Consider the following 21,068-nt stretch of genomic DNA (forward strand, 5'->3'; position numbering starts at 1 on the left):
TGCTGACTTAATTGGTTGAAACGTAAGCCAAATCGTAGGATGGTACTAACGGCAATAGGTATTTCATATGTCTTCGCCACCTTACATTCCTAAAAGGTTGTCAAGTGAAGAATAATAAAAAAAAGAAAATTTACTGAACAGTGGTAATGGGTAAGTCAAATTTTCGCTTACGAATTATGAGTTACCTGAGGTACTAATACTTTCATTTTGGCACCCATTTACTTCCCTTGCGATGGAAGCTGACTGAAATATACACTGGACCTTTCCCATTACAGAAGTTTCACTATATCAATAACTTAGTGTCAGTCAATGTGGCATAGGTTCCAAACCGTTGTCTTATGCTTAGATTTATTTGTTTGGGACAATCGGGTGAATTCGAAACATAGATCTAGTGATTCTTTGTTTCCCTCCCATTCATAGCAGAAATCTAGCGAACCTTCCAACATTTCGGATGGTGTCACGTAGTAAATACGGAGAATTCTGCTTTTCAGTTGAAGAAATTTGGGGTGATCACATAGAAATAGATTAGCTGAATGCAGACCATGTGACGATTGATAGTCATCTAAAAAATGTGTTTTACTTTACTACAGTCGTGAAGCGGCCTTTCCGTCCCTAGGGAAAAGACTTAACATCGCTCATAAAGTAAAACGTTGTACTTCACTTATTTGATATTTCGTATCACGAAGAGTAACCGTACCTCGAACTGATGCCTTTGGACACAATTTCATTTTCCTTATAATTCGCTGACGTGACATGTCCCCTCTCTGCAGTTAACTACTCCTATAACATGAATGCGGATTCAAGTGGAAAGTCTCTTTCACACCAGGTATAAAAGTTCAGAATATGTTGAATGGAGTAAAAGATAAGGAAAACAAAGATCCTGCAGGAATAAACGGTATTCCATCATGGAATTTCCATGTAATTCTTGTGAGGAAATATATATTGGAAAATCAAAAAGAGCATCACAGAGAATAGAAGATAACACATGCAAGGTCAGAAGTTACGAATATAATAAATTGTCCATAACAAGACAAACCATCAGAAACAATGGACACCAGATCGATTGGCAAAATTCGAAAATTAAAGAAGGTATGGCCATTCAAGCGTACTAATGTCCATTGATGAACATCGACACCGGATTTATCCTCAGCAATGCATTGAAGCCAATTAAACGAAACTTTCAGACATCTTACAAACACCAATATAATACAAACAGATAACAGAGTGACACACACAATCACAAAAAAAACTTTAGTTCCCTTATTGTAGTCGAAAGGGCGAAAAATAAAATAAAATTAAAATCAAAAAACTTCCCTGATTCCTTCGTTATCCCTCTTCTGTGTGGTTAACCTTCACCCAAACCTTCAGCGCTCTCACAAATAGATCGCTAGCATTGTACCTTATGATACCTTATGTATTTGGGCTCTTGATCTACAACCTATTACAGACGGCAAGCATATGACCAGTCTTATTATGGGATCATCGATCAAAGTATTTTTAATGTGTTGATTTCAAATCTTGTACTTCAATTTGCTTAGCAAACACTTTATTGTATAAAGGACTAAATTACCTAGAGCTTGTCATTATTTTTGTCATCGTTATCCATAACATATGAATAGCCGTATGTGACAGGTTAACTCTCGAACTCGAATTAACATACTATCATTCCATTACGCTTCTAATTTCACTAGACATCGTTTCTGCTAAATCTGAAACTATAGTTCAAGTGTCTGAATATTTAATGCATAATAGTATTATGTAACTTGTACCGTCTACACTTCACTTAGTAAACACATCCGAAGGTGCAATTTATAAGGTTTTTGCTCGAAAATTGTATCATGAAATACAGATGGTTGTTTTGGACAATTTTCTCACATCCAGAAAACTTTATACTTTCTTGAACTCCATTTAATACTTAATGTTGTGTGTGTTTCATCTTTCTCAAAAGGAAAAACTTTGAGTGGAAACATGCATTCGGGGTACTTCATCGAACACACCAACAACGACGGATCTACTTTCAGTTATTGGGTGAAGCACATAGTAAAGAATAAGTAAACTACAGGAAAAACCTATAGAGAAGATATGAAAAAGATATTAGAAAATACCTAAATATTTCAACCGCAATTTTTTTTATCGCTATGTGAGCTGGTTATGAACGATTATATGTCCGTCAGTTAGACGAAATTGATGGTAACGGATTTTGAGCGTAATATTTCTTCGAGACAACATCCAATTTTGGTCAGCAAAATCATTCAATCGAATAACTTCCGCTACATGGAACATTTTTATGACAGTTTGACAGCTGTCACTGAGCACTTTGACTATTTGCACCCGAGTGGAAATAATCTATAAAAGAGACTATTTCCACAGCTCATTTTCCCTTGTACAAACTGACGTTACGATTAGGTGATTCGAAATAGGTAGCTTGAATCATCCTTGTACAGTCTGGCCTAACAATTTGGTGTTTCGATTATTGAGTGCAAATAGTCTATTTTGGGCAAATAATCCATGAATCACTAATTGCATCCCGTTGCAAATAGTATCTATGTTTATATTTTTTTCAGCTAGTGTAAAGCCAATGTCATCCTTCACTTCACAGCACTTTCAACATCGAGGCGTTTCATGTTGCCTCACTATTTACAGACACTAACGAACTACATGACTTAAAAGGAATTTTCGTTCAAATAAAATCTTCTATCGCTCACATTTGATTTTGGCTGTCTGTGCTTAGCATATACATAAGCCTTATGCCTTTCAGTAATAACGTACATTTTTCGAATGTATTTTGTAATTGAATTGGGAACGATTTAGGTACAGATCGTACTCGGTTCGTTTTCCAGAAATTGGGTCAATAATGTTTGAGCGATAAATAACCGTAGCATGTAGAGGATGTGTGAAACATCTAATGATTTGAGTTCATGTCGTGCCGTTGGACAGATTGCATTTTTTGACACAAAATATTCCGGATAACCCAAGTATCTAAAAAAAAATCTCCAATTTTATGAGAATTTAGAGAATTTTCAACGAGTTAATTGTCCACACTTTGCCACTACATGATAGAGATATAAATTTTCAACTGAACAGGAAATAGATTTGCGCATTTACTAGATAGTTCTTGAGCTCTTGTACTAGGCCCCACCTCTTGGGCCATACACCTCTGTGGGCTGATGTTAAAATTGTTCAACGGGAGAGTCAAAAGAAGAAGAGAGAAGAGCTTGAAATGATTGCCATAAAAGACTAAAAATTGTCTGAATAAACAGACTGATTCGATTATGCTTTCTACGGCTTACAATAATGTTATCGGAATTTGATGCATGTAATTTAGAGTCATCAGTTGCGTGACGTTAAGAGAGAACAATTTTGTTGTTACTATCGATATCATTGTGACTACCTATGTTCTGTGTAAGACGAAGCTTTTAGTTTATTTTTTCTTGATGGGTTTCTAATTCCCTTGACTGTAAGTCATGGGTTTTACAAAAGAAAATACACCGTACGTAACACGTTCACTATGATTAAAAATGTATGGAAATGTGATTAAAAAACGTTAAAAGGCCCGTCATTGGGAAATGACAGGACAGTTTCCCGAAAATGTATGGAAAATTTTATCACAAAAATTCACCGAAAAAATTCAAAGAAACTTACCTCTTATGCTTTCCATTGTATTCGTGCACCATCTCTTTATGTCCCTAAGGCATATTTAAACACTAAAACACTTTTTACTCGATGAAAAAACAAAAAGTTTTTTTTTTGTTTTGTCGCTACAAAAACACAGAAAATATTTCGACACAATTGTGACACTCCGCTATTATAAGGACTAGAATGAATGTTTGCTGTGTTCACTTCGGCGGTAAAAAATTTTCATTCAAAAAAGTGTCCGACCATTCAACGATGGTAGACATTTATTAAAATTGTAACCTCTCCCACTTCTTTAGTAAGCTAACAAGACTTCGCTGAGTCTAATTATGCCATCTCTTCGAACAAAAATATCGGCTGAGCTCTAATAATTCTCCGTTGAGCTTTGACAAACCTCTAATGAGTTCTAATAATTCTCCGCTAGGCTTCAGTAAGAGTCCGTCAGACCTTAGCACGTTGTAGTAAGGCAATGAAGCTAAGCGTAATTAAAACTCCACTTAGCTTTGGCAGATCTCCGCTGAGTGTCCGATTAGCTCCATTAAGCCTTCTTGAAACTTCCTTAGGCCTAACGGACACTTCCTGAAGCCTAGCGGAGAATTATTAGAGCTCAGCGGAGGTTTGTTAAAGCTCAGCGAAGAATTATTAGAGCTCAACGGAGAATTATTCGACCTCAGCCGATATTTTTATTCAAAGAGGTGGCATAATTAGACTTCGCGAAGTCTTCTTAGATTACAAAAGAGAAATGAACATTTATTTACGCTCAGTGCAGTCTTACGAGAGGCTAAATTTTTAATAAATGTTCTCCCATCGTTGAGAGAATGTCCGCTGAGCTCTCGTAAAGCTTTAAAAAATGGTCGATAAGCATTATTAAATGTATACGCTACCCTTTGTCAACCGTTTGATGATTGTTTTTAAATGTCCGACACTTTTTTGAATGAAAATATTTTACCGCCGAAGTGAACACAGCAAACATTCATTCTAGTACTTACAGGTAGCGGAGTGTCACAGTTATGTCGAAATATTTTCTGTGTTTTTGTCGCGACAAAACAAAAAAAAACTTTTGGTTTTTGCATCGAGTAAAAAGTGTTTAGTGTTCAAATATGCCTTGACGACTTAAAGAGACTATGCCCGAATACAATGGAAAGTATCAGAGGTGAGCTTCTTTGAATTTTTTCGGTGAATTTTTGTGATAAAATTTTGCATACATTTTCGGGAAACTGTCCTGTCATTTCCCAATGACGGGCCTTTTAAATGTAACAATTTTCTGCTGTTTTCCCCTGATTCTCCTGAATCAGGCTAGTTTCCATGGTTCTGGATAAAATGATTAGGGTAATTTTGGTTAAGAATAGAAGCCACTCCATGGATGGAATTTGTGTCATTGATAGGTACAAATTTAGGATTAAATAAATTAATCAATTTTCTGCTTCTTGTTAACACGACAACTGGAGTAATTCTCAACCGTCTAAAAAAATTGTTTTTGTGAAGATGGAATTAATTCGGAATTAATAATTCCTGAGGTCAGGTTCGCAGATAGATTATGTTGGTCTAACGAACAAGCTGATTTCAATAGCATTTTTCTTGTTATGTGACTTTGCCTTGTAAACAAAACCGAATAAATGGAACAAAAACTAACGATTGTGAAATTTGTGGCCGTCGCTCCGCTCTAACCGCAATTCACGCGAGTTTAAGTTATTGAAAATTTGCGCCATTTTTTACCGGGGCATTTTATAGACATAGTTTCGAAGTTTCGTGAAACTAAACAAAATTAAATCATCAATGAGAGATTTATTAGACCGTTCTAGTAGTTCTTCTTCTAAATGCGTTTTTGTGGCATTTTTGTTTTTTTTGTTTTTGTGATATAAATCAATAAATCATTGCGAATAAAAATACTATTGAGAAGCTCAGACAAACAGTCAAAGGATCTGGCCCACCCAACAGGTGGGACCTAGTTTTCTGTCATCATACCCTGACTTTCAGTCAAGGGAATTAATAAATGAATGTACATACCAAAGTATATAAACACTGAAGGTAATGCAAATCCACAGTTACACACGGATCCAAAATTTTCAGGTGAATATTAGCTCTGTCATGTTGCACACGTATTGAATTCGTTTGCGTCAAGTTGCATCTAGTGGTAAATTTGGAACTATTTAGCGGCGTTATGTTGCACACATATAAAATTTGTTTGCGTCAAGTTGTATTTAGTGGTGAATTGGAAGGATTTTGACCCGTCATGTTGCACAAGTCTAAGTTAGACAACATACGAAAATGAATTCACCTGAAAGTTTGAATCCGCAATTTCTCTGATCCGCTGAGGGTCTGCATTACCTTCAGTGTTTATATACTTTGTGTACATACCAGGTATGACAGTTTCCTCAAACGTGGTCGATTTATCATTATTCAAGTCAAATTAATATGAAAATGAGTGCGTTTGAATCCGTTTTTGAGCCATACCTGGTATACCTAGAAGTTTATATTCATTGAATTTAATATTATTATTAATCGTATGGGACGTTACATTGTATTACAAAATCAGTTTTTCGTTAAAAAAACACTTAGTCAAAGGTCAAAACGATTACTCATTCACTTCAAATCTCAATGTCTAAATTTCTGATCCATTCGATTCCTTCTGCGGTGGCTTGATGCATTGATTCCAACCCATGCTCGAAACGACGGAGCGGACAGTAGTTGAGGATGTGATTCAGTGATTGGTTGACGTTATTGTCACAGTCACACAACGGAGATTCGCAGAAATTCCACCGATACATTTGTTCGTTGCAGCAGCCGTGTCCTGAACGAAAGCGATTAAGTATTTTCCACTCTCGCCTCGGTAATTCAAAACCTTCGAGCCTCTTTTCTGGTGAATCGATCAAATGTTTGTTCGTGAAAAACGGGCTTTCATTCCATTACCGTTTCCAGGCCACCGCAATGTCGAAGTTATCGTTTTGTATTTCTGCATCCAGCCAGATAGGGGAGCGCGAGCGCAATCGGTAGGGTGGAGGGTCAGTTAGGTCACGTTTAATCGGAAATTCATATCCCCTGCTGTCATCGATGCATTTCATCCACGTCTTATGCGCAGCCATTTTTCGTCGTAGTTCCGGTGGGGCAATGTTTGACAGCACATGCAGCCATGGGATAGGAGTCGAATCAACAGTCCCCGTTATTATGCGCAAAGCAGTGTTGAGTTGAACGTCTAGTTTTTCCACGTGGGTACTGCTGTACCAAGCTGGAGCGCAATATTCAGCGCAGGAGTACACCAGTGACAGTACAGCGGTTCTTAGCACGTTTCCATTCGCACCCCAATTCGTTCCAGAAAGTTTTTGGACCAGATTGATGCGAGTCTTTACTTTCTGTGATGTCTTGTTCAAATGGTATGAATTTAATATTATGGATATTTACTAAAATGATTGTTTGATTATTAATGACCAAATATGTTACATACACCCAAAGAAATTATATTCAGCTCAGCTGATCATTTTTTTTTTTTGAAGCGGGACAAGTACAAATGTGTAACGTATAGACTTACAATTCAAATTCAATAATATTCAGCTGAGCAGGGCATCATACTCATCTATATTGTACATAGTATAGCTCAATAGACAATAGTACTGTTCAACTACCACGAAAAATGTACTGTACAAATTCGGGACAAGTATAATTGTTAACATAGCAGTACAATGTACATCTTAGCTGCACTTAGTGTAGTCAGTATGTAAAATGTACATATATGCGGAACGTAATACTCAGCTGTCTTGTAAAATAGTTCTGCATAGTTAACACCCTCAAAAAATTTGTTCCGTGTATTATACGCTAAACAAAACAACACGAGCACTTAAATTTGCGAAAACTAGTAGAAGATGGCATTATAAATAAAGTCAAGTGAGTTTCTCGAATTTTTAGCGAATTTTGAAGATCTGATTCGCTGATTGTTATAATGCTACAATACGTCAATTAACAAATTAATTCACAGAATGTTACTTCCATTAAAACATGAGAATTTTCTGTAAAACAAAAACTTTAATTTAATTTTCTTATCGAATAAAGCAGTAGACGTTTGTTCCATTTATACCATTCCTGTCCATCCGCAAGAAAGCATAAACTGCATAATATACGTCAGTCTCTTGTGTACAATTTTCGTTTGTTTGAAAAATTAGTGACTAGCTTGTTCGCATTTTATTATTCAAAAAGTTGTGTACTGTAAAATTTAATTATGTTGTAGCTATGTGGGCACGTCCATATCAATATTCAATATGAAGTGCGAAAAGCCATCAAAATTCGCTTTTCGCTCATGTATAATAATACCGTTCACACCAGATTAAATTATAGATGATGTTCGGTATCGTCATCCATAAATTATTAGATTTTAAATTTATAAAAATAAATTTCCGTTTTTATTGTTCATGGATGGTGCGGGTGGGGGATGGTGAACTGACCTCATTACTCATAGCAGTAGCAGATTTTGGTGGGTTTAAAATTGAAATTGAAATTAAATTTCCATTTTATAACATCTCATACTTTCATTAAGATGCAAAAGCTGTGAGAAAATATTAAATAATAATTTTGCAAAACCCGAACAGCCTATTTATTATCCTTAACCGCAACAATATTATAAAAATGACTTTACAAAATGCCATAACAGACCACTCATATCTCTTTAATGTTTTTCAATTTTGTATACTACACAGTTCCGTTTCCTGTTATTTTTTTTATATTTATTCTTTCTTCTATCACGCCATGTAATATATATGTTCTCGAAAACCAATAACAAGTTTTTGACCTTTCCATCATTAATAAATCAAATTTAATGCCATCTGTGGTACATCGTAAAACCCTCTCATGAACGTTTCAACCAGAAATGTATTCTTAAAAGGGATGGTATTATATGAATTGGGTGGAAAATCTCATTATACCTACATTTTGTTTCGTGACCTTTTGGGGTGCCTATGCCTATTGTTTAAGATGAAATTTTGTGTGTAATATATTGAGAGTTTTGGGTGACACAAATTCGGTTCTGCTTTTTAAGAGGTTTCCCGGGGTATGTATCCATCGGAAGGTGTTTATAGGTGTTCGGGAAAATTAGATTATAACTCTGATGTAATTGATTGTGGTGATTATGTATGATAAATTTTTGAGTTGTTAATGATGAGGTATTAACCACTCTACATAATCTTACGTTGTTGCCTCTATTTGTTTATTGAATTTAATTACGTGCCCCAACATTTCCAAGGGACAAAATTAGCTGTTCTCGACAGTAATTACACAAATCATACAAGTTTGCGCATGTGATTTGGTTTGTCGGAGTTATTTTGCACATCTTCGAGTTAGTATATAGCTATATTGACATATATATATATGTAGTATATAACTATATTGACGTATATTAAAATTATGAGTGAGAGTATCTAATGTAATCTCGATTTTTTCTTGATCGTAAACAATTCAAATCCAATTTCTTCAATTGACGTATATAGCTATATGGTTCTATATATTGTTAGTATATAGCTGTATGGACATATATAGTTATTATATAGCTATATGGACATATATATATATATATATAGTTAGTATATAGCTGTATGGACATATATATATAGTTAGTATATAGCTGTATGGACATATATATAGTTCGTATATAGCTATATGTTTAGCTATGTGGACCTATATATAGTCAGTATGTAGCTATATGGGACATTTTTCTTTCTGGACAATTTTTTCATCAACAGTTTTTTTAACCAAAATATTTTTGGACCGCAAGCAGGGTCAAAACCCACTTTCAGACTTAGCTTCTAAAACGACTGATATCCCGGCAAAAACTCTTTCAGAGCAAAGTTTGACGCAGTCTACAGTCTATATGTGTGATAACTTGTAAAACAAGTGATATCGCTAGAGGTGACGCTGTCAGAGTCGTCACGCAAAATTGAATTTCACAGCCAATTAATTGAAATTAGCTGGCCTAGTTTTCCAAGCCATTCGACAATCAATTTTTTCAGAAAAAATTTGAACTTGTGACTGAAAAATTTTCAACAAAAAATTTAACAAAAAAATTCTGTGTCGCAAAGTGGCAGATGCTTTGCTCACGGACAAATTTTGTTGAAAATTTTTCAGTCAAAATTCTGTCGGTTGAAAAAATTGATTGTCGAATGGTTTGGAAAACTAGGCCAGCTAATTTCAATTGACTGGTAGACTGCGTCCAACTTTGTTCTGAAAGAGTTTTTGCCGGGATAGGGTCTTATGTGGTTTTGATGCATCTACGATGAAATAGAAGTTGAAATATTTAGGTGTACATATTTCATCATAGTTGCATCTAAACTTCACAAGACCATATTTGACCCAAAAGCACATTAAATTACCTGTCAAATGACATCATACACGACCATGTATGTTTTGTGTACCTCGAGAAATTTCAGTAAGAACAGTGTAAGTCTTCGGTTGATAAGTTCAACTGCACATATTTCAGTGAGGGATTCTTTTGAATTTCGACTGACCGAAATCGGCGCTATTTATTCCGGGACCCTTTTATACATGCCTAGTTAGGCCTTGGTGTCTAGGCCCCGAAACCAGTCTCAGATATATTTGATCTTCCAAACCTGGCTGGTTGTAAGTGGTCAAAAGTCGAAAAATGTTGTTTCGTAGTCCGGATTTCATTTCCGTAAGGTGGCGATTCCACGGGCGTGTATAGGTTCGTTGGAAAGCTGATGTCGAGTACTACCGGGGCAAATATTACCTTCATAAAATTTGATGATAAACGGCCGAAAATATGACTTCCGGAAAATTTCTCAAAATCTATGGAACCTCGGTGAACTTTGACGAGAGCTGTGACCTTCTTAATGCAATTATTTGATTAAATTATTACTTATTATGAATGTGGAGGACCTCAGCTTTACAGCGATACGCATATTTAGTAGTTTGGCACGTGACTACGTAACAGATAAAACTGTGTGTTTCACTCCGCCAAACTACTAAATATGCGTATCGCTGTAAAGCTGAGGTCCTCCACATTCATAATAAGTAATAATTTAATCAAATAATTGCATTAAGAAGGTCACAGCACTCGTCAAAGTTCACCGAGGTTCCATAGATTTTGAGAAATTTTCCGGAAGTCATATTTTCGGCCGTTTATCATCAAATTTTATGAAGGTAATATTTGCCCCGGTAGTACTTGACATCAGCTTTCCAACGAACCCATACACGCCCGTGGAATCGCCACCTTTCGGCAGCCATGTATGGAAGATCAAAAATATCTGAGACTGGTTTTGGGGCCTAGGCACCAAGGCCTAACTAGGCATGTATAAAAGAGGCCCGGAATAAATAGCGCCGATTTCGGTCAGTCGAAATTCAAAAGAATCCCTCGTGTCAATGAATTTTAAACCCAATAAGTCCTTATCGGCTCAATAGTACATGTGATTACCTTTCCAATGACACCTAACACGACCCTGTATGTCTCGCGTAACTGGAGAAATTTTTGTAAGAAAAGTGCAAGTTTTCGGTTTTTGATCACCTTACACAAACTTCGAAGAATTTTTTTGAAAGTGATTTTGGCTTCTAGGGTCGAATACCTTCCTAGGCACATATGGAAAATGCGTCCGATTTCGGTAGGCTGTTTTTCAAAAGAATCCCTCGTAATACAGCTGACCTGTTATAAGGAATCTACATGGTAGTGCATTGAAGATGTAACTTCTACGTACCGGTTGCTTCACGTTAATAGTACACCGTTAATAGTACATTTTTATCCCTTATTGTGTAAATCTTGCCCTCGGCTCTCCTTGCAAATTTTCGTACTTGGTAATGGCCCATTTTCCATCGGAGTCAACAATATACCAAAAAGCAGGCGAGAAATATTTATTAATGTAACAAGTTGCGAAAGAGGGTGTTTTTGTCACTAGATGTGAAATTTCAGTTTTCGAGCGCAAAAATCGTCGTTTGTAACTCGTGATGAAAGTGGAATTTTTCATCGCCTGTGACAAAATGTACTGTTGATATAAAGGCTGACTGTTAATTGCAATTTCCTCTAAATAGTTTTAGCTTCGGACGAGCTCTCCTAATTAGCTACTCGCAACTTTCAAATTATTACTTTACCGTTCAGTTAGAGTGTGTAGGACGAATGATCCTTTTAGTCATTTTGAAAGGTCTATTCAAGTGGAATAACTTTGAGATGCTTTGGATAAACTGTACAGCACGATATTGTTTTGTAGTGTTTCATCTTATTTAAATTTGCAAACTCTGACCTGCCTATTATGCATTATTTTTCCAGCATGCGAGGTACTAAAATATGTAAAACGTTCTACCGTGTAATTCGATGTTTACGAAGAGGACGAAGGGGTCACGAAAATGCTTCCATTTATTCACATTTTGACTTTAGCCAATGCTAATTTACTTAATAACTTAATTTGAAAATTCGATAAAGTAAAGAATAGCAACAAATTTGCAGTAATTCAGGGCGATGCACGGTTCCATCTTGATTGTATGATGGTAATTTCATGGACGAATAGTACAAGACGACAGTAGTGAAGGCATTGTAATTGCCCTTCATTAAATGTCATTATCTTTTGAGTGAATGTGAATCGATGAATGCTTGACATGGACGACACGGTCTGTGTACACAGTCAATACGCGGGGGTATATTCTAATTATTGTAATCGAAACTAATTTAAATCTCGTTACTTTGGTTGTGATTCGTTCAATATCAAGTGAGTGTGGTGAAGGTTCAGCGTGTGTTCGTTTCAAGGTTGTATTTTTATAAGAATTTTTTTTTGAACTTCTGGGGTCGAATATCTTTTGTAAAAAAGTCCTCTGGAAAATGTGTCCGATTTCGGTAGGCTGTTTTTGAGAATATCTGCTATTCTATTGTCAGCTTCGATTTCCGTTATAAACGGCATATTAATCCTAATAGGATTGATGTAACGCATTCAAAGAAAATTGCACGTCTTGCAAAATCATTTCTACTGATTGACTGAAACTGATGCGAATTTTACAAACAAAAATCGAATTACATTCCTAAACTTTGGAAGTTTCCCATCATCGCTTTAAGCAGCGAATCAATACAACAACTACTACTACGAACTAGTTCCCATTTATTACTATGGCAATTATTTCTTGTCTATTTGCATGCATGCATCAAAGCACATCACATCAAAGAAGTTGACAAATTTCCAATTTTAAAAATTGCTTTGGAGCTTTAAGCTACATTTATACAGATAAATTGATGACTTGAAATAGCTTGAAATATCAATAAAATATTTTGCTATCTTGAGGCGAATAGAACCATTTGAAGTGAAATGAAGTGAGGGATTTAGTTTCGTCATAGTTTTTAGAGGAGTAATACTTAGAAACATTTCAAAAGTTCAATATATCACTGTCCGAAGTAGGAAAACGACAATTTTACTAACATCTGAGCGAAATCATCTCTCATAAATCGTATCAAAATTGAAAAATTCACAGAACATGCATGAACACAAGCGAAAAAGCCTAAAATCAACCATCCACAGCAGATGCGTATACAACTTTTCATGTAAGGGGGCGAAAACTCAAGACAATTTCTACAAAACCCCGTTTTCGGCCCCGACACATGAAAAACTTAATACGTAACTCTTTCGGGCTAACGATTGATTAGGCGCATCATTGCGTAATATTTTATTAGACCCGTACGAAGTACTGGGGTCTTATGCGTTTACGCATACGTCCGTAACACGTCGAATTGGACTCCCTGAGTAAGGGGAAACCTATTGTTGTTGTCTAGAGATGCCAAATCAGTGAAAAAAAATGTCCGCCTGTCCGTCTGTCCGTCTGCACGATAACTTGAGTAAAACGCATCCGATTTTGAAAATTCTTTTTTTCCCATTTGGTAATGTCAAAAGACAGGCTAAGTTCGAAGATGAGTGATTTTGGATCGACCCTTCCCGAGCTGTGGCCCAATAAGTGCTTTACGGTTTTTCGAAGATAACTCCCGACATTTAAACGCTATACTCGTAAATGATACATCGAATGAAAGATATTTACAATACCGATCGACAAAAAAAAAGTTTATGGAAATCGGATGACCGACTCGTGAGTTAGACCCCTTGGTGTGGAACAAGCAGTTTTTGCTTGTAGGTCGGCCACATTTGAACATATTTCGTCTGTTTTAGCTTTATTAGATAGGTATTGACCGTACCAATAAGGGAAAAAAAGTTCTCCGGAGCGTGAGCTAGGTCTCTTGGAGTGAGCTCTTATCTGGTTACTCGGCCGTACAGTGAACGTGGAGTATTTTGTCAATATCTCGAGTAAATTTTGACCGAATTTCATGATTTTTTTGTTTGTTTGAAAGGTATGCACGAATGTAAAGCGTCGGTAAAATTTCCGGTCTTCTAACAAAATGGCTGCCGGTGGCCATATTGGATTTTAATAAAAGTGATATATCTTGGGAAAAATGGTACTCAGAGTGTTTCTGTTAACATGGAAATAATTTGTTATGTGTGTGGGGTGTTTCAGGCATTCCATATATGGACATCTATATATATATATATCTATATTCACCTATATTGAGCTATATACAGGCATATAGAGCTATATAATAGCATATTCCTCTGTGAAATGTTTATTTACAGTGAAATATAGGTAAATATAGCGGTATGTAGCTGTTTAAATAGGAATTTATGAAAGTTGACTTCGTACGGGGCTGTCTTTATTGCCTCCGGCAATTTATTTGTATATGCTAACAAGGCAAAGAGTGGATAATGTAAGTGATTCTAAAGGGCGAATAGCTTTTCAGTAGAGAATGAAGTAAAAGAAATGAAGAGTTTCACAGTAAAGGCTTTTGATACGAATAGGTGTTTCGTACGGGTCGGCGTTAGCTATGTGTGCCTATGGAAATGAGTAATACATGTGTGCGAAATTAGGCGGTTATTTTAATGTGTAGGCGTACAACGTACAGGTTGTATTTACATTTCCTGCGATGAGAATGTAAATAAAATTTTCATGTTAGAATTTTCGATTTTATGTTTACACTTCACACAAACCAAGATATAAATTAGAATTTACTCAGGCAGAACTATTTTTTGGTACATGTGCCATCGATTCAATTAAGGAACCACTAAAATCACGACTGAATTTATATTTGAAACAAAAAAATCAAAAAAATTTCATTGAAACTGAGAATGACAACAACAAAGAAGTCAAATAAATATCGCCGAAATTAGGCTCTCACACCGCAAACATCGCACACATGTATTATTGTATTATTCACTTAACCCGGGCCTGCTGTAATATACTATTATCACATACGCGCGATGTTCGGATGTCAAAATTACTTCTAATTTTCATAAATCTGTCTATTTTTAGTGAGTCATAGGCAGACCCACCAGAATTTATCCAAAATAGACAGATTTTCATCTGTAGTTTTAATTCTTTGGGTTCTGGTGAAGACGTTTCTTTCAGCGCAGCGGGAAGAACTGACCGGGAAATATCTAGATAGATCTGCAAACTTGAAGTTAGAATTTTGGGGTGGTAATCCCAATTAACCAAATTCTACCTCTCCGAAAATTCGGAAAACTTTGGAACCGCTAATGGTGTCGCATTCTGCGTCTGAACTCAAAAAATTTAACGAATGATTCGGTTTTCGTCTTTAAAGTTATTTTATTTTATCCTAAAATTTTCTTGAAAATGCTGTGGTTTCCTCAACAATTGTCATTCGTGACACAAGTTTTGTTGGTAATTTATTGGTTCAAATTGTTGAGTCAAGTAGAAGCATTAATTGCATGGAGGGATTCTTTTGAAAAGCCGCCTACCAAAATCGGACCCATTTCGCCTGGGATTGATATATACATGGTTTGAAAGGTCTTTGCCAGTAGACCTCAAAACAGGCCTCACACGGTCTCTAGCCACACCTGGTTGCTGGTTGAACATCTCCGAAGTTGGTAAAATGGTGATTTTTATCCGAATTTTTTGGCCGTTATAAACGATCGTCCCGGGCGAGAGTGGGCTCGTTGGAAAGCTGAGTTCAAGTAGTTTCGGGTCATGCCTAGTTTAATTTAATTCATTGATATATGTTTGCAAAAATATGCCAGACAAATTTTCAAAATCTGTGTGAACTTTAGACAGGTCTGGGCTGGTACTGATGACGCTTAATGGGAACCTAACATGCTAGTCGTAACATACATTGTCTAAGCTTTCCATTGATACCCCATTTGCAGTGCTGGTGATTGCCGACATAACAGAATTTTATGTTAGCACAACCGCTACTCGTAAAACATGCCAGAAATCACCAGCACTGCAAATGGGGTATCAATCCCAGGCGAAATGGGTCCGATTTTGGTAGGCGGCTTTTCAAAAGAATCCCTCATGGTGATTAGAGCTATAGGTGGAGGTCAAATGCTGTTAATATGCTCCTCAGTTAGAAAAACCGTTTCGCCAATGATACAGTGAAATTTTTGTGGTGGCGCTGTCGCCACTTGGAGGAGCACTGTCGCCAATTGCCTACACACTTGTTGCTTACTTTAGTCCCTGCATGCCTCGTGTCAAACGAAAGCTCTACTTTTCAACCTTTTCAACCTTTTCAACCCAAGACTAGGGAATCTAGTCATGTAAAATACTATTTTTTTCACTCACATCGTGCCATTTCAACTCTCACTAAAACTTTTACTTTTCCCATTCCATTAATTGAGACAATCCTATTGGCAGCACGTTTGGGATGTTAGGTATATAGTATTTATATACACGAAATTATTGTAAAAAGTTCGGCTGAGTTGACAAAAAAAAAATTAAAAGAAAATAAAATGACTGCAAACTTGAAGACATTTGTCTCAAGATTGCTCATAGAGATTTGATTTGGTTGATGCGTACATACGACGCTTTTAGCTGTAATTCATTTTATACTTTTTCACGTGACCATTTTTCTCTCGCATAGAAAAAGAATCGACGAGTTTCAAAACGAGTAGGAACAGTTTAATAAAGACGGAAAAAATATATTCGCAAAGTTACATTCGATAATAAATGCTCTTCGCCCACAAGTGCGACAAGTTTTACACAATATTTCCTGGTTTGAAAATAGTTGAGGTCGTGATTTGTATAGACAATTTGCTGTGATCGCATTTTTTATCGAGTTTGCTATACTTCCTTTGAACCAAATCACCCGAAGCTCATCGCTGAGTTCTGGCGTTGCTGCCGGCAACAGATATAATTTGTTCTCATTTGGATTTAACTCTGTAGTCAGTAGGTAATTGGTTCTTTCTGACGTAACCAACATATGGTAAAGTTGGAAAGACGATGTAGTCAATGAAAACAGTTCCGTATTGGCATTCCACAGAGACTACTGTAGAACTCCCGAAAAGATGATGAAAAAGTGATTTTGATAAAAACTCCTAAAATTCCTAAGTCAGTGGAGCCGTGGAATGAATCAATCAAAGTGTACGAAAGGTTTTAGCGACAATAATAAGCGATGAGCTCTGGGTACTATTTCCCCAATCAGCGAATGCATTTATAAATTTGTGACAAAACCATTGAAGTAGAAGATTTTGAACGTGACTATAACTTCTTAAAATTGGTTACAGTGTAGTTTGAGGTTAAGTGAATTAGGGACAAATACCATGTTCAAAGTCCACTCGAACTTCCATGGCGAATCTATTCACATAAGTCAGTACCATTTCTAATTGGTAATGAAATTGTCCGAAGGCAATTATAACAGTGCCATAATAAAATTAACCATACAAGATACAGAAAGAAGGAAATCAATAAAATGCCTGAAGTCGTTAGCTTAAGCCCTATTGAGTATCAAATGGCACCAATAAAAAATTGCGAGAAAAACAAATTAATTAATCAAATATCTTAAGGCGAACACCAAGAGGCATTAAGCAACTTTAGTTATCATCTTCAAAAAAAGAAGAAGAAGAAGAAAAAGAAAACTTTGATAAGATGGTTTATCACCGAATGACAGTTAAGTTTCTTTCCATTGTTATCTTGTAAAACTTTCCATTATGCTTCCGAATGGTGTGCGTGTGTATATGGTAACATGATCAGTGGTTTTAATGATTTCTGAGAAGTCTAACATAAATACACTCTATTCGAGTAGATTAATATTTGAGGGAAATGTTTCCATCCATTTATATGTCGTACCATAGCACAGTATAAACGGTTATTATGAACACGTTTTCGCTTGTCCTGGAAGTTTTTAAAACATTTTACAATGACAGAGATAGGATACACTCATCCGAGAGTCTGAGATTTCTACGTTTGAAGTTTTGACTATTCATTTGTAATACAGTTGTGTCCGATGTATCCATATTAAGGGTATTCATATTGCAAACACCCGTGAATCTATTCTCAGTGCTGGTATTTTTAACGCTGCAGATTTGCAACGGTCTCAGGAAACAACAAGTCGGAAGTAAAGATAAAATGCATAGAATTGTCATCCGTGTAATTATTAAACATTCGGGCTGTTCATGCAAGGCTGAAAATTCTACAAAACACAAAATTAGATGTAAGTACTTAGCATCGGTATGCAGCGAGCACGTCGTACCGCATTACATTTAATAGTAGAGGTTCCACTCCATACAAAACACAATTGCATAGTGCATTTTGTGACAAAGGTCTTAAAATTTGACCATCGGTAAATAGCCCCTTCCCTTCTCCTCACACCTCTTTAAAGTTTACGGTGCAGAGCAGGGCCTATTTTTGAGAATTTGATTCCTAAAAACTCCTAAAATTCCTAAAATTCCTAAAAAATTCCTAAAAGTCCTAAAAAATTCCTAAAATTCCTAAAAAATTCCAAAAATTCCTAAAATTCCTAAAATTCCTAAAAAATTCCAAAAATTCCTAAAATTCCATAAACACATTCTCAAAAATAGGCCCAGGTGCAAAGGTATGTTTGATGAATTATTGTGAAGCCGCCATGACTCCTACCATAGCTATATATACCTCAAACGAAAGAGGAAAGTCCAAAGTTTTTTTTTTGACACACTTTGGTTTTCCAAATTTTCCATTTTCATTGGAATTTTTCGAACTTTTCCGAAATGTCAGAAAGAAAGTTGAGTTTCAAAATGAGATAACTCGTGACTTTTTTTTACAAAGAAACCATGTTCAGAAGGTTTGTTCGTCATTAATTTCTCTACGGAAATAAGGTATCACACTCTTTCCTATCTTTAACGGTGGCGGATCTGGGCCCGATTTTCTGCTTTCCCACCATATTATGCTAGAAATGAAACGAGCCATCAGAACAGTCGGAGCGTTTGCTGCGACTGAGCCCCGTACAAACCCGTATATCTATTGCGTACGTGACCCTAGTGCGTCTGTCACCCTACTTTGACCGTAAGCCTATTGCGCCGGTTAATGTAGTTAAAGTAAAATTGTTATGTAATGTGTGCATCTTACAAATTGCGCATAGCGCAATTACGAAGCCCCGTACGACGTTCCTTTCAAATGAAACAAAAATTTCAAATCGCCCTAAAAATTTTATTTTTTTGAAGGGCCTAGTATCGGCCTCAGTCCGAGGACCCAAATTTAATTTTTTTTTCAACAACATTCTATTCGGCCTTTGATTACCTTCCAAATGAAAAAAAAATTACGAAAAACGGATGAAATTTACTCGAATTCTATGTAAAATACACTTAGGGCCCTAATAGCGGCCTTAGGCCAAGGACCCAATTTTTTTTTTCAATAACATTCAATTCGGCCTTCGATTACCTTACAAATCAAACAAAAAATACTAAAAACGAATGAAATTTACTCGAGTTCTATGTAAAATACACATAGGGCCCTAGTAGCATTTCACTTCTAAGGCCCTAACTCACGGTCCACTCACCCGATTTAAAAAAAACTTTTTTTTCCTGGATTGGTATTGACAATACCTATCATTTGCCGTGTCATTTACATTTCCATCGTTTATTTTGCCATAAATATCACCAAATGACCTTAAATCACTTAGGTGGCCCTAACTCACGAAGGGCCGACCCGAATATGCTCATCTTCGAACTTAGCCTCACTATTTCGACTATCTTTCAGGGAAAAAAAAATTTTGAAATCGGTTTTGATTTACTCAAGATATCGACGTGACAGACGGACAGACGGACAGACAAAATTTTTATTGCAGATTCGTCATCTTTGAACATAGGCAAACATTTTGCCCTTACCGTCCTGCTTCGAATTCCATCAATTACACACGGCATCGTAATCCTATAAGCCCCTTTGTACTTCGTACGGGGCTAAAAATAATAATTTTCAAGATTTTCACAAAAGTTAAATTTTTATTTTGTTAGGAAACTTGCTGTTATGATACAGAAATTTGTTTCTGTTGTATATGATGTCCCCAGTTTCTCATCCAGAGGGTCCACTAGTCAGAACTCTGGAATTTTGCGACTTTTCAATGTAATTTCTTATTGTGTTCTGGATTTAGAACTTTCAAAAGCTCTCCAGCACGAAGTACTCAGAATTTCATGATTCGTCAATAATCCCTGACATCCTAGCTTATTATCCTGACAGCACATAGCTAGAAACAGTGTTGGAAGTGTCACATGTTTTTGGGTTTTCAGGGATTTCTTGAAAGAATTACATTTGTCAAGTTAAATCAGGAAGAATTACAAACCCGTATAATCCTGGCCTCTTTCTTTCGCTCCCAATTCTAGAACTGAAAGTTTTAAAGTACGTACTTGAATTTTTCCGGGTTCCCTTTGGTACTTTTAGAATTATTGTCCTGGTAGAGTACTAGTTCCTAAAATTCAAACACTCCACATGGTCCAGCATCTTCCCAGTTCTAGAACTCTGGGATTTTAATGGATAACTCAGTTTTTTTGGATTTTCTTCTGACCTAATGGGATGACGAAGGTAGTAGTTGGTTGGTTCCTAAAATTCCATCATTCTCCATGGTTCAGTATCCTCCCGGATCAACAACTTCAGCATTTTCCGGGATCTCAAAAGCCTTTGAGGGTGTTCTTTTAATTTTAGGAAACTTTAGGGTAATAGAAAGTAAGTTCCCACAATTCCATGACACATAGTGAAGTGAAAGGCAAGGACGTACTGATCTGGAATTCATTTTGGCCAGTTAAATGGTATGTACGGCTACGATTGTTTTACCATCCTTGGTTCGTCCTTAGCTTGCACTGATCGTCCTCAAATTCAACGTGTAAACGAACAGGCAGCCATTTATCAAAAATAGTGTTGTTAACAATAATGCTGTGCTCCCATAAATAAATGTTAAATGGAATGCGTCACCTTCGATTTAAATTAGAATAACGGTAAGAGTTTACACTGTGATGATTGTGGCATAAACTAGGGGGGAGAATTAATACCGTTATGTGTAGCAACAATTATCGTAGCAAAATCCGTCAGAAACATACAATTATTACGCTCCAAAAGTATCGGTAAACTAAAACACAATTCATATAAAGTATTTGCTATAATATACACTGTGTAATGTTGTTAGTGTACTGAATTCAAGGTATAGAGAAATATATGCCTTACCATGATATGAA

General features: G+C 36.2%; 1 long non-coding RNA gene across 1 annotated transcript; it reads left to right on the forward strand.

Moving 5' to 3' along the window:
• The first annotated feature begins 5,207 nt into the window (after positions 1-5,207).
• On the forward strand, positions 5,208-18,174 carry LOC119084637. The gene is made up of 3 exons (XR_005089103.1): positions 5,208-5,218; positions 6,641-6,644; positions 18,139-18,174. It is a non-coding gene; the product is annotated as an uncharacterized LOC119084637 (long non-coding RNA).
• Positions 18,175-21,068: the final 2,894 nt, after the last annotated feature.

This window comes from Bradysia coprophila, unplaced genomic scaffold, assembly GCF_014529535.1.
Source record: "Bradysia coprophila strain Holo2 unplaced genomic scaffold, BU_Bcop_v1 contig_87, whole genome shotgun sequence".
NCBI classification, from domain to species: Eukaryota; Metazoa; Arthropoda; class Insecta; order Diptera; family Sciaridae; genus Bradysia; species Bradysia coprophila.